We start from the raw sequence: 12,215 nt of genomic DNA, 5'->3' as shown, positions 1-12,215 counted from the left end.
CTCGGAATAAAACCGTCGCCACGGCGCTGGGGTCGGGCCCGCGCGAGTCTCCGCTCCTCCTCGGCCCGCCGCCCACGGCTGCTTCGTGTCAGCCCCGGTCACGACTCTGCTACGCACTTCACCCCCATCTCTCAGCTCCGGCGCTTCCGCAGACCCTCCTCACGTGGCCGCCTCCTCCCGGCCCCGGCACTCCCCCACGACTGGGCTGCGGACCCTGGCGCACTTCGGGACTCCGAGCTGCTCCCACCCCGAGGGACGTCACCCCTCTCGGACCCCCCAACCCACATCTTCCGCCCCGGGGGCGGGGGTAGGTACAAGCTGTCAGAAGCCTAGTTTTCCACATGACGAAGCTCACCCCTCACCCTTACACATCTCCACTCACCCTTCAGCCTAGCTTCGAGCTGAATCAGATATTTAAAACGGGGTGGGGGGGTGGTCTTGATTTTTCTCCCTAATCGGGAAAAAAAAAAGACGCAGCTCTGCCCATCCAGTCGCTTTAAGACTCCCCACGTCGTCCCACCAAATGCAAGACTTGTAGAATTAGAAATGCCCACCACACACCTGCTACGCCACTCGCTCTCTGGAAACCTGGAGACCCACCCAGCCCGCCTTCTGGAACCTGCGCCGGGGGGGCGGGGGGGTGTTGGAAGCGACGCCGTCCGGTTCCCTAAAGTAAGAGGGAGTGAGAGGGGAATCAGGCACCCCGGCCCCGCCCGGGAGAGCGGTCCTCCGGTCCCCCAGCTCCAGAGCACAACACTGCATCCTCCGTCCCTCTCGGCGGAACGAGGGAGGTGGCCAAAGGCCTGGGTGCCAGGGGCTGTTTTTGCCTTTAGAACCCAGACACCGCGTCCTCTACGAGCACTCCCCCCCACCCCGCCCCCGCCTTATTTCTGGTCGACAGCAAAGGTAGGGTAGGTGGGAGAAAGGAGCTAGTGCTCTCGAGGTTCGGGATGTTAGTCTCCGCGGAGTGAAGAGGTGGGATCTCGAAATGGAAACAGTCTCCCCCCTCCCTCCCCTCCTCCTCCTCTTCTGTTTACCTCAAGTTTGAATTTTATCTGCGCAACATTAGCTGGAATGCGGACATTGAAAACACACACACACACACACACACACACACACACACACACACTCTCTCTCAAACCGGCAGCAGCTCCGGAGGAGCCATGTGGCATCAAGCCACCTCAAAGGGGAAAAAAGTGCTCTTAGCAACACAAACATGGCGAAATCGCCTCGGCATTCCCGGATAACGCCACAACCCCTACCTTCCCTCGCGCGGCTCGCCAACATCCCGGCCGGGACCTGCGGCCCCTTCCGGGGAGAGGCGAGGGACCCCGGGGAGTCCCAGGGTGGGACCGCCGGGCGTGCGAAAGAGGAAATAACAGAGTCCACAGTGGAAATGTTTCTGCTGGACCATCGAACCCTCCGCCTCGCCAGCAGCGAGAGGATGCCTCGTTCACCTCGAGAGGTCCAAACGGAGAACAAAATTCCCATACCAAAGTCCTGCTGGGCCGGCTTTCCCCACCCTCCAGAACTTACCTTGGGGCTGAACACACGCCGCTACTTAAATCCCTTTCTCTTTCCTTCCTCCGGAGCGAGACGCAAGGGGGAAAATGATGCGCATGTATATTTGTAGAACATATTCTTCTAGAATGCCCCTTTGATCATCACGAGGAGCGATGGAGGCTCCGGAGACAGGTGCAGTGCTGGCCGAGGCTGCCGGCTAAAAGTTGTTCTCTTGGCGGTGGGCAGCGGGGTCCCCGGGCCGGGGCTGGGGACCGGGTCTCCCTTCCCCCCCGGCGTCGCCCACTTGCCGCGGGCTGCTGCTGCGTGCGGCTCGGCTGCAGGGGAGGTGGCGTAGTTTCTCTTCCTCCCACCTCTTCTCACTCACTTGTTTTTGTAGCCGTGGGCTCCCCTAATGCTTTCCTCTCCACAATGTTGTTTCATTATATCATGTCCATCATGTGACACCGGAGAGGCCTCTCTATGGAAACTTAAAGGGCCTCCCACGTGACTGCAGCAGCAACAACAGCAGCGGCAGGACTGGCGGCAGCGGCCGCAGCGTTTGTACCACCACCCACCGAGAGCCCCTCGCAGCATCCCGGAGGGGCTTCTGGTGCTGCAGAAGCCCAGATAAGTGAGCCACAGCATCCGGGAGCTGTGGCGTCTGTGCGTGCGTGTAGCCTTTGCTCATTACATAGGAAACCGAACAGAAGGCGCGTCCTTAAATCCTTTCCTACAGTCACAAAACCCACGCTCTGTTAAAATTACATTTCGCGGCTCCTACTTTATTTTCCCCAAGAGCAATGAGTTTTGTATCAGGTCCGATTAAATTTTACCAAGGGAAAAAGAAAAACTGGATTTGTCCCTCTGCAAGTTCAGCCTGCTCTTGAGTAGATCAGAAATGACAAAATAATAACAAGAAATAGAATCAGGCATTTGATACATAATTACCATCACACCAGCTTTAAAGCTTTTCTGGAATTACATTCCTCCGGTAACCGTGTTGATGATGCTTGCAGGAGGCAAATGCAATGCAGTTTTTCTCTTCCGCAGCTATATTAGGGCTTTGTTGCTGACAACAGTAAAAACTTGTTTGTGTCAGGAAGTGAGGTACGACGATATGACCTGGAAGGTACAGACAAAACCAAAGTGGCAGTTTTTGCATTACTTTTCTGACCACATTCTTTCAAATGGTGAGAAGCAGCTGATCTGCTGTAAAATTCGTAGTGTGTGTTTGGTGGGAACGCAAATAATCAGAAAAACACATTTTCCCCTTAATCATTGTAGACATACTAGACACTAGAAATTACATATAGATTTACATATACATGTATATGTGTGTATAGAGAAAAAGGAAAGTGTATGCCTTTTAATGATATTTTGAACCAATGATTTTGTCATCATTTCTAGCATTTAACTGAAGCATTTAACAAAAACTTTGAAAGACTTAAGTCCAGTGATGTGGAAACTGCAATATCAGCTTTGAGTGCCTTCAGTGTTATTGAATCACAACCCCCAATCCTAAATCTCTGCCTTAAAAATTGGGTGGACCATGAGATTTTATCCTGTAAATCTAAGCTAAATGGCTTTTTCTATGTTTTAGTTCATGCTTTTCCATTTATAAGGAAAACTCCCTGTTGGTTTGGCAGAATTATGAAAAACTTCATAGGAAACTGTAGAATGGAACGGAAGATCATTCTTTCTTTTTGGCGTTGCCTTGACTGTATCTCTTTCCAGCTCATCAGTTTCCCTCATCAGCCATGATGCATGATCTCCACTACATCCTTTCTGATTCCTTAATATGTCCCCCAATATTTACCTTCCTATCTAAAGCCTAATTCTTCTATCCCTTTCCCCTTTGCCTCCCAATTCAGCCCTGGGCTGCCTGGATACTTAGCTCAAGCCTCCCCAGATATTCCCTCCCAGTCCTCCTTCCCCAGCAGGTCCCCTCCTCCCCTCCCCTGCTCGCTCTCCCTTCTCAGCAACTCTACCTCCTTACCTCTCTTTGACCTCCTTTATTCTCCTTCACAGTCTGGCCCTCGACTTCTCGGCCTCTTCTTCCCCTTCTTTACCTGCAATGTTCTGCCTCAACTGGGGTCTCCTTCACACCCTTCTCTCTGGTCCCATCCCTGCTGACGCCGAGCCCCAGCTTCCCTCAAGGGCTTGGCCTGGTCGGTTTTAGCCTGATTTTGTTCCCTTGCCCCTGAGCTGGGAAAAGAGTGTGTGGCGCAAAGTGGGGGCAAGAATCCCCCTCGGCGGTGGCCCCAGCCTGGTTCCCTCTACGCCCCTCCCGAGTCCGGGTTGCGGCGCTTCCTGGGCGGATGGTTGGGACTTGCTGCGGCAGCTGCGGTTCTGCTGTGTCATGCAAGAAGGAGGCGGCGGCGGCGGCCGGAGCTGGAGGGGGAGGAGGGGAGGAACCTGATCTCTCCAGCAGCGAAGGGCTGGAGGCAAACACCGAGTTCCCCCAGAGCCGCCCGGGAGCAGGGAGGGTTCCGCTACTCCGGGGAGCCCTCCCCGCGGGGCAGATGGTAAGTGGGGCGGCGCAGGTGGTCGTCTTGGGAAGGGAGTGCGCAGGGGGGTTAGGTGGGGAGGCGGGGAGAACTAGGAATCACCCCGGCCAAACTGAAAGAGTCCAGTGTCCAGCTGAAAGGGACCCAGGCCACGATAAGGATGACCCGCGGCAATAGTTACCGTTCGAATAACGCCCCGCAGTTGACCCAGGCTACACAGAGGAGTTGTGCATCCTGAACCAAGGACCGAGCTAGAGGCAATGATTCAGAGTTAGAGAACCATCATCCCATCAGCCGTGGCGCTTTAGGGTACAGCTGACTAGCAAAAGTCAACATGCACCATATTCCTATAGCCTGCCGGAGCTTTATGGGTTGTCTTGTTTAACACTAGGAAATGGTATGGAAACCTGCCCAATCTCACGTTAGCCACGAACATAATGCTCTTGGCCAGTGGCCTTGGACAAACAGCCTCTGGTGCAATTAAACAATCAATAGGAAAAATAGCTTCATTCCCTTCACCACCCTCCTTCCCCAAGCAGCTTCAACCAGGGTAATTTACTCTGTTTAAAGGAGAAAGACAACTGTGCCTTACGTTCCCGCCCCACCCCCCAGCCCCACCCCCCTCAGCCTCGGTCCTACACAAACTGCCCACCCCACTATTCACTCCACTTTCAGACTGTGATTTATGTTGGTCAAGGGGACTGCCTTAAACTCCGAACAATTTCACCACTGTACAATTTCACCTCTGCTGCCCTTTACCGGGAGGGGATTCAGAGACCTAGAACTGAAAGCAGTGAACAAGGGGACAGGCTGGGCATATAGGAACATTACTTCTTTTACCTGAGTGCAATTCTCAGGACAACTTTTTAAAAAATTATTATTCTTTTCCATTTTGCTCCTGGAAATTTCAAAGCACTTTCTGCAACAGCTTTTTTTTTTTTTTTTTTTTCTCTTTAATGTCAGTCATACATTAGCAGTAAGGGGTTGGCGGGATTAACTGAAAGGCTAATGACTGTCTCAAAAGCACATGCTGTTGCTAGGGAACTCAAGCTCATCCTGCTCTCTAATCACTAGCATGTTATGTGGAAATCAAACTTCTCAGGGTGTTATTAAAATGAATGGCATTTAGTTAAAGGCGTTCTCGCTTGTGTTGTAGCATCCTGGATTATTATCGATTGCCTCACACCCACATATCTTGTTTTCCTAATTTGATTTCTGTATGTGCGTCACTGCCAGGGACACGCAGACTAGACCAGTCAGGTTCACTTCCTGTTTCTCAGAACTGGTTTATATTTGGTCTCGTAGCTTTAGCTGGTAAAACATTATCAAACTGATCCTCTTGGAAAGAAATCTGTGCTTTCCGTGAAAACAAATTATCCCAATTAAATTCTAATTCCCATGGAAAACGTCATCATTTGAGGAATAAAGTAGACTGCCAGTTGCCATTTGAGAAAACCATTCTTGAAATGTAAAGCCTAGAAAAACCCATCATCTTTATTTCTCTTACCCAGAATCTTGATTCCTCAGCATTAGAATTAAAACAAACCCAATTTGAGAGGAGATTTAAGTATGATATTTATAAAATAAGCTCAAAAAATACACATTGAAGCTGAGGAAATCATTTAGACTAAATAAGGCATAGAACTGAATAGAATCCAGTCCCCAGAAGCACAAATAAGCTTGGTTTAGCATTGGGGCACTCAGAGAACAGAGTGTGATTACAAGGCTACACTACAAATAGGAGCCCATTTCTTAGTACTAATTGTCTCTTTTACCAATTCTCTTATGTTCTGGATAAGACAGCCTTGCTTATTTTTCAGTTCCTTCCTCTTTATAACAAGGATATCACAAAGGCAATATCATAAAGATAAGCACTATGTAAATAGATAGGTTCCGATGCAGATAATTTGTTTAGATGGAAAATAATAGGGTATCTATGGCATTGAGGAAAGATCGGCCAACTGAAAGTTAGGAAATTCTATAGACTGGATGACTTTGGGTGAGCTATTACAGGTCTTCTCATGTCTGTTACCTCATGGAAGCTTAACAAAAGTGCTGGGCTAAAGGATCTCTAAGATTCCTTCCATTTACAAAACTCTGTGATTATATTGAACTCACTACATAAAAATTTCAATTTTAGCTGAATTTTGTAATGTTAAATTTTCACACTGAAACTTTAATACCCATAGAGACCTTGGAGGAAATGATAATGGGAAATGGTTTGCTGGTGACACATCACTTTTTAGTGTCAGTTGCCAGACAAATAAAATCAACCCGACTCCCAATGTATTTACTCTCTGCTTGCTTTTTGGTGCTGTGGAAACAACAGGATAAAAGGTAAAAAGGATATAAAAGTGTATTGAAAGATGTTTCAGTCATTTTAGATATAGTTAACCCAAAGTACTTTGATGAGCAAAACGGTGGAATGATGAATAAGGGCTATTCAACAAATACATGGTTAACTGAACCCTCATGGAGTTAGTAATCTATTTGCCTGTATTTTAATTAGTGATAGGCAAAAATGTAGCATGGATTCTTGAAATTTTCAGATTCAAGATGTTAAGAAGTAGGATAAAGAAATGTGAGATTTGTGCCAGAGAGAGAAGATCTGACTTTGAAACCCAACTCTTCCACTTTATTTATTCATTATTGAGTGCTTGCTGTGTGTCAGGTACTGAGCAAGGCACTGGGAATACAAAGATGAATAAGACAGTCTGCTCTGAAGGATCTTGTAGTTTCATGAGGAGACAGATGAGTACATAGTTGATCACACAAGAGTGAGATGCTAGCAACAGGGGAGCTCATTGGAAAGGTACTTAACCTTGACTGGGCATAGCCAGGGTCCCTAACCATAGAAGATGAATTCAGAGAGGAGTTCTGAAGCATAAGTAGAATAATCCAGACAAGTGAGAAAGTTAAAGAGAAATGTCGTCCAAGCGAAGAAAGTACTATGTGTAAAGTCCTGGGGGTAAAAAAGTGTGCCCATAGAGTTGAAGGTGAAGGACAGTGCCCAGCAAGTAGTAGATTCTGTCTTGTATGAATGCATGGTGGAACCCAGAAAGATCAGCAAGGTCTTGTATTATGAAAAGTCTTTTATGTCTTCCTAAGAAGTTTCAACTTATCCTAAGGCCAGTGGAGAACTACTGATGAATTTTAAGGAGCATAGTGAAGCAATCAAATGTCCATTTTATAAAGATCACTCCAGTTTGGAGAATTTATTAGTGTGAGTAACGCTGTAAGCAGGGAGACTAGTTAGGAGGCTGTTTCAGCATTATGGGGAAAGAAATGATGGACGTCTAAACTAAGGCAACAAGAATGGAAATGGAGAGAGGAGAAGGATTCAAGAAATATAGGGACATAGAACCAACTGAATTTTATTATTGGTTATATCTGCAGAATTAAGGAATAGGAGGAGATTTATGGCTCAGGTAAATGGGAAGATGGTGTTACCATTCACTAGGATGGGGACTTCAGGAGGAGATGTAGGTTGAGGAGGGAAGGTAATTAGTTTAATTTGAAACATGTTGAGTTTGAAGTGTCCATGGGATATCAAAATGAAGCTTTCTACTATGTAAATGCACAGGGGAGTCTAGAGCTCAGGAGGAAGATTTATGCTGGAATCATCAGAGTGAGTGACAGTCCATGGAGGTAGATGGAATCCCCAAGAGAAAAGGTATAGAGTAAGAGAGAAAAGAATCTACCCTGGAACCTTATGAAAATGCAAACATTTAAAAGGTGAGGAAACAAAGATACAAGAAAGAACATCCAGAGATGTAGGAGGACTAGGAACAAGTAGTTTCAGAGAAGCCAAGGAGGAATTGTCAATAGTATTAAATGCTAGAGAAAGGCCAAGAAAAATAGACTGAAATTCCTTGGTTTTAGCAGCAAGGTCAATGTTGTGTTTAGCAAGAAGGAGATTATTGGGATAATGGGGATAGTAACCAGATTGCAGTGGATTGAGGAGTGGATAGGAGTAGAGGAGGTATATAGAGGAAGTTCTTTTGGATAAGAAGGACTAAAGTCCAAGTAGGGAAGGAAAATGAAAGTATTGGGAAGAGAAAATCATGATCTGTGAGGTTAAGGATGCATAGGGGAAGAAAGAAATAATATAGTAATACAAAGTTCTGGATTCTTTTAGCCTTCTTCAAATTGAATGGCATCACCATCTACCATTTGCTCAAGCCAAAAAGCATGTCGATGTTCATGATTCTTCTCTTCTCCTCAGTTCTCATGTCTACTCCATGAAGAATTTAGGTCAACTTTAACCTTCAAAACATTTCCACAATCTGTCTCTTTCTATGTCCAGTGCCATCACCCTAATACAAACATCATGTTCTGGGCTCCTGTAATAGATTCTAATTGGTTTTCCTGTTTCCACTTTTGCCTCCTTCCTCCACAGCACAGCTAGAGTGACATAAATCATAAAAAATAAATCAGATCATATCGCTCCCATCTTAGAATCCTTCCATGTCTTCTGATCGCACTTGGAATAAAGTCCAGACTCCTTTGCTGGCCAGAAAGCCTTATGTGGCATCCCAGACCACCTCTTTAATCTTGTCTCCCACCTCTCTCCCCTGGCTCCAGTTGCAGTGGTCTTTTTTCTATTCCTGAAACACATTGGATTTGCTCTTGTTTTTAAAGGACTTACCCTAGATATTTCCTTTTCCTGGAAAATGAAGAGAAAAAGATCAGATTATTCTGATCTCTTTTTAAATGTCACCTCCTCAGAGGCCCTTCCTGCCCACCCTGCTGAAAGTATCCTTCCTTGCCCCTTCCTACCAATCTTATATATATTTTTCATAGTAGTAAAACTTTATGACTGTTTGTTTCTATTGCTTATAAATGTGAACCCCTCTAAAATGTAAACCCCATGAGAATTCCTGGCACATGGTAGGCACTTAAAAATGTTCATTGGATGTTTGTAGAAGGCAAAAGAGAAGAGCAATTGATTTTTAGAAATCAGAGGTATCAAGGATCAGAGCCTGGTATGGCTGAAGAATGGCCAGTGATGATGGATTACTAGGCTTTCAAGGTTCCAAAAGTGGAAGAGTTATTAGCTGTGGGACCCTGGACATTCACATTCTCTGAGCTTTACTTTGTAGTTAATGATAATACATGCCTCACAGGGCTGTTAGGAAAATTAAATGAAATAACACAGGTATAGGTATAAGGCAGTCTTGTCAGTCTATTTTCAGGGAGTCTGGACTTCTGCAAATCGATTCATAACCTCTACATTGAGCTTTTCATGTGGGCTCCCCTATAATGGAGTTAACATTTGAGGATTACTTATTATTAGGGAAAATTTGACAAAATTGTGACTTTTTAAAATACTAGGATTCTGAAAGAATCTGGTAACTAGATTATTTAATAAGAAATCAAAGCACTCCTACAAATCAATAAGAAAAACATCAAAAACTCTGGGAGATGGGGCAAAGGGTATGACAAACAGATAGCAATTAAGGAAATACAAATGGGTCTTAAAAATATGCAAAAATACCCACCCTTTCTCATAACAAGAGATATGCAAATTACAACTGCAATGAGATATACTTTTTACATATCAGGTTGACACAAATCAGAAAGTTTAATTAGCGTACTTGGTTTGCCAGGCTGGGGAGCAGGCACTTTTTTACATTGTCAATAGCCTGAAAATTGGTACAGCTTCTGAGGAGGGCAACCTGGTAGTATTTATCAAATTTCTAAATATACAAAGCCTTTGACCTAGAAACTCCATTTTTCTATATTTATCCAATAGATGTACTCACCCATACTGAAGAATGACTCTTCTAGTATCATCACTGAAGCATTATTTATGGTAGATAAAGACTGAAAACAACCTACGTGTCCATCAATAGAAAAATGGTTAAATAAATTATGGTACAGTTATACAAGTGAATGGTAGTCAGCTGCTAAAAATTGTGAGGCAGTTCTAGGTGTTCTGACGTGAAAAGATCTTCATGATAAATTACTAAGTAAAAAAAAAGATTAGGAGGAAGAACAACATATGGATTTTGCTAGCATTGTGTTTCTTTCTAAAGACTATTTACATTTTTGGTTTTTTGCCTGAAAAACATTAACTGTGAGAAGATAAAGCAGGACAAGAATAGATGTGGAGAGACCAACTGAGAAGGTATTTCAGTGATTCATGTGAGAGATGATGGTTTCCTGGTCTAGGGTGGTAGCATGCTCAGGAAGAGAAATGATCAGAGTCAAGAGTTATTTTAAAGAACTTGACAGTTCAGTGGAAATGGTGAGTTATGGAGAAGGAGGTAATATCATGATTGACTTGAGATTTCTTCCAAGATCCGATGCATGAGCAGAGATGTCAATTACTGAGATGGAGAATGCTGGGATAGTATCAGAAACGCAGGGGAAGATCAGAAGTTCTGTCTAAGGGGAGATGCCTACTGCAGATCTGTGATATGGATTAGAAGCTCAGAAGAGTTGCTAGAACTTGATTTATAAATTTGGGAGAAGATTGCCTAAGGAGGGTAGATATAATCAAAAGAAAAGCAGGCCCACGAGTAAACTCTGATCATTTAGAGATTGGATAGAAAAAAAAAAAAAAAAAAGAGCTGGCAATGTAGACCAAGGATCAGAAACCAGAAAAATAAAACCAGGAGACTATGGAGCCAAAGGAACCAAGAGAGGAATATATTAAGGAGGATCAACTCATGTTAAATGCTTCCAAAAAGTCCAGGAAGATCGTTTTAACTTTTTTCTTTCATAAACCCTAAACTCCTTGAAAGCTGGGATTATTTGATTTATTTTTGTATCCTCAGGGCTTGTACTGTGCCTCACACATATAATCAATGATCAGTACATTTTTGTTTAATTGGATAGAGAGACAAAGATACAGAGAGAGAGAGAGACAGAAAGAGATACAAAAAGACAACAGAATGTGTCTTTGTGTCTCGAAAAATAAATAAGTAAGGCATATTCCCTTGAACTGTACTGCAGACCAAACCTGATCTTAGGAAAAGTAAGAAGTTCTACTCTCTTGCTTTTACTCCTGAGCTAACACATTGATTGAGCTCTCAAAATCCCACATTGCTGGGATGTTAAGAGCCTCCTGAAAACATTTTGATAAGTAATATTCACCAGTGTCTCGTCATTCTGAGTCATTTTTGTCTTTATTTAGGTCCTGGATGATGACAAAAAGAGCAATTTGCTTTTCCTCACCTATGTGACTCCATCATACCACCTTGAAGCAGTTGATGGAGTCTGGAGAATCCATTTCGGTGACACTACAGTTCTGTAATACACTGTAACCACTCATAAGGATGCCCAGCCCCAGTTTCCCATCAAAGAGAAAGATGACTTTGGGCAGGAAGAGACATATCACCTCTTAGAGAAACCACCAGCTTCTCAGTCTGTTACTGTTTTTGCAGAAAGGTGCTACTGCTATCAGGAGAGAATATAGAGGATACCAAAGGAGGAGAGGGTTTGACTTTGTCCTGAGAACATGGAAACCTTCTACACAGCAAAAGAGATGTCATGACTTTTGAGTCCAGTGTCCTTTACTTAGAAACCAAAATAATAGATGTCGTGTAAACAATATTTAAAATATTATGACATCCTGTATTATTTAGTTAGACCAGAGGCTAGCAAATTTTTCTGTAAAAGGAAATATTTTAGGCTTTGTGGGCCACACAGTCTCTGTCCCAACTACTCAGCTCTGCCATCGTAGTGCTAAAGCAGCCATAGACAATAAGTAAATGAGTGACCTTGGCTATGTTTCCAATTAAACTTTATTTCTAGAAAATGAGATGTGCATTTCATATAATTTCCACGTCATGAAGTATCATTCTTCTTTTGATCATTTTCAGCTACTTAACAATATGAAAACCATTTTTAGCTCACAGGCCATGTGAAAACAGGGGTGGGCTGTATTTGGCCCACGGACACTAGTTTGGCAACCTCTGATTCAGACAAACAAGAAAATCATGTCGTGAGAAAGATTTTCAGATTCAGAGTTCTGAAGAAAATAATCTGTTTCATATATACTATACCCTTTACTTTAACTTCTCAAATTTATTTGAACATATAAACACATTTGCCTACATCTGACTTAGTTGGGAATAAAGTATGTCTCCTCAGTTCAGTATTCATTTAACACTTGGTCCCTTCTCATCCATGTAATGATTCAACGTGCTTGAATGTAGTGTTTCTGTAGAGCAAACTGAAGAATTCTTACTGCTTGAC

The 12,215-nt window shown here is 44.0% G+C and overlaps 1 long non-coding RNA gene across 22 annotated transcripts in view; it reads right to left on the bottom strand.

Annotated features, from left to right (window-relative positions):
- Positions 1-3,609, bottom strand: part of LOC102991851 (uncharacterized) — a 286,698-nt gene extending 283,089 nt beyond the window's left edge. For 19 of the 22 annotated variants that reach the window (XR_008617318.1, XR_003679727.2, XR_008617326.1 and 16 more), the window contains exons 1-2: positions 3,500-3,609; positions 1,537-2,625 (exon numbers count right to left, since the gene is read on the bottom strand). This is a non-coding gene — a long non-coding RNA (uncharacterized lncRNA). Of the gene's footprint in view, positions 1-561; positions 668-1,536; positions 2,626-3,499 lie in introns of all 22 variants that reach the window. The other 3 variants (XR_008617324.1, XR_003679726.2, XR_008617333.1) reach the window with 2 other exon arrangements.
- Positions 3,610-12,215: the final 8,606 nt, after the last annotated feature.

The sequence above is a fragment of the Physeter macrocephalus genome, chromosome 5, assembly GCF_002837175.3.
Source record: "Physeter macrocephalus isolate SW-GA chromosome 5, ASM283717v5, whole genome shotgun sequence".
Classification (NCBI taxonomy): Eukaryota; Metazoa; Chordata; class Mammalia; order Artiodactyla; family Physeteridae; genus Physeter; species Physeter macrocephalus.
Note: the sequence above shows the minus strand (reverse complement) of the source record. Positions and strands in the feature narration are given on the sequence as shown.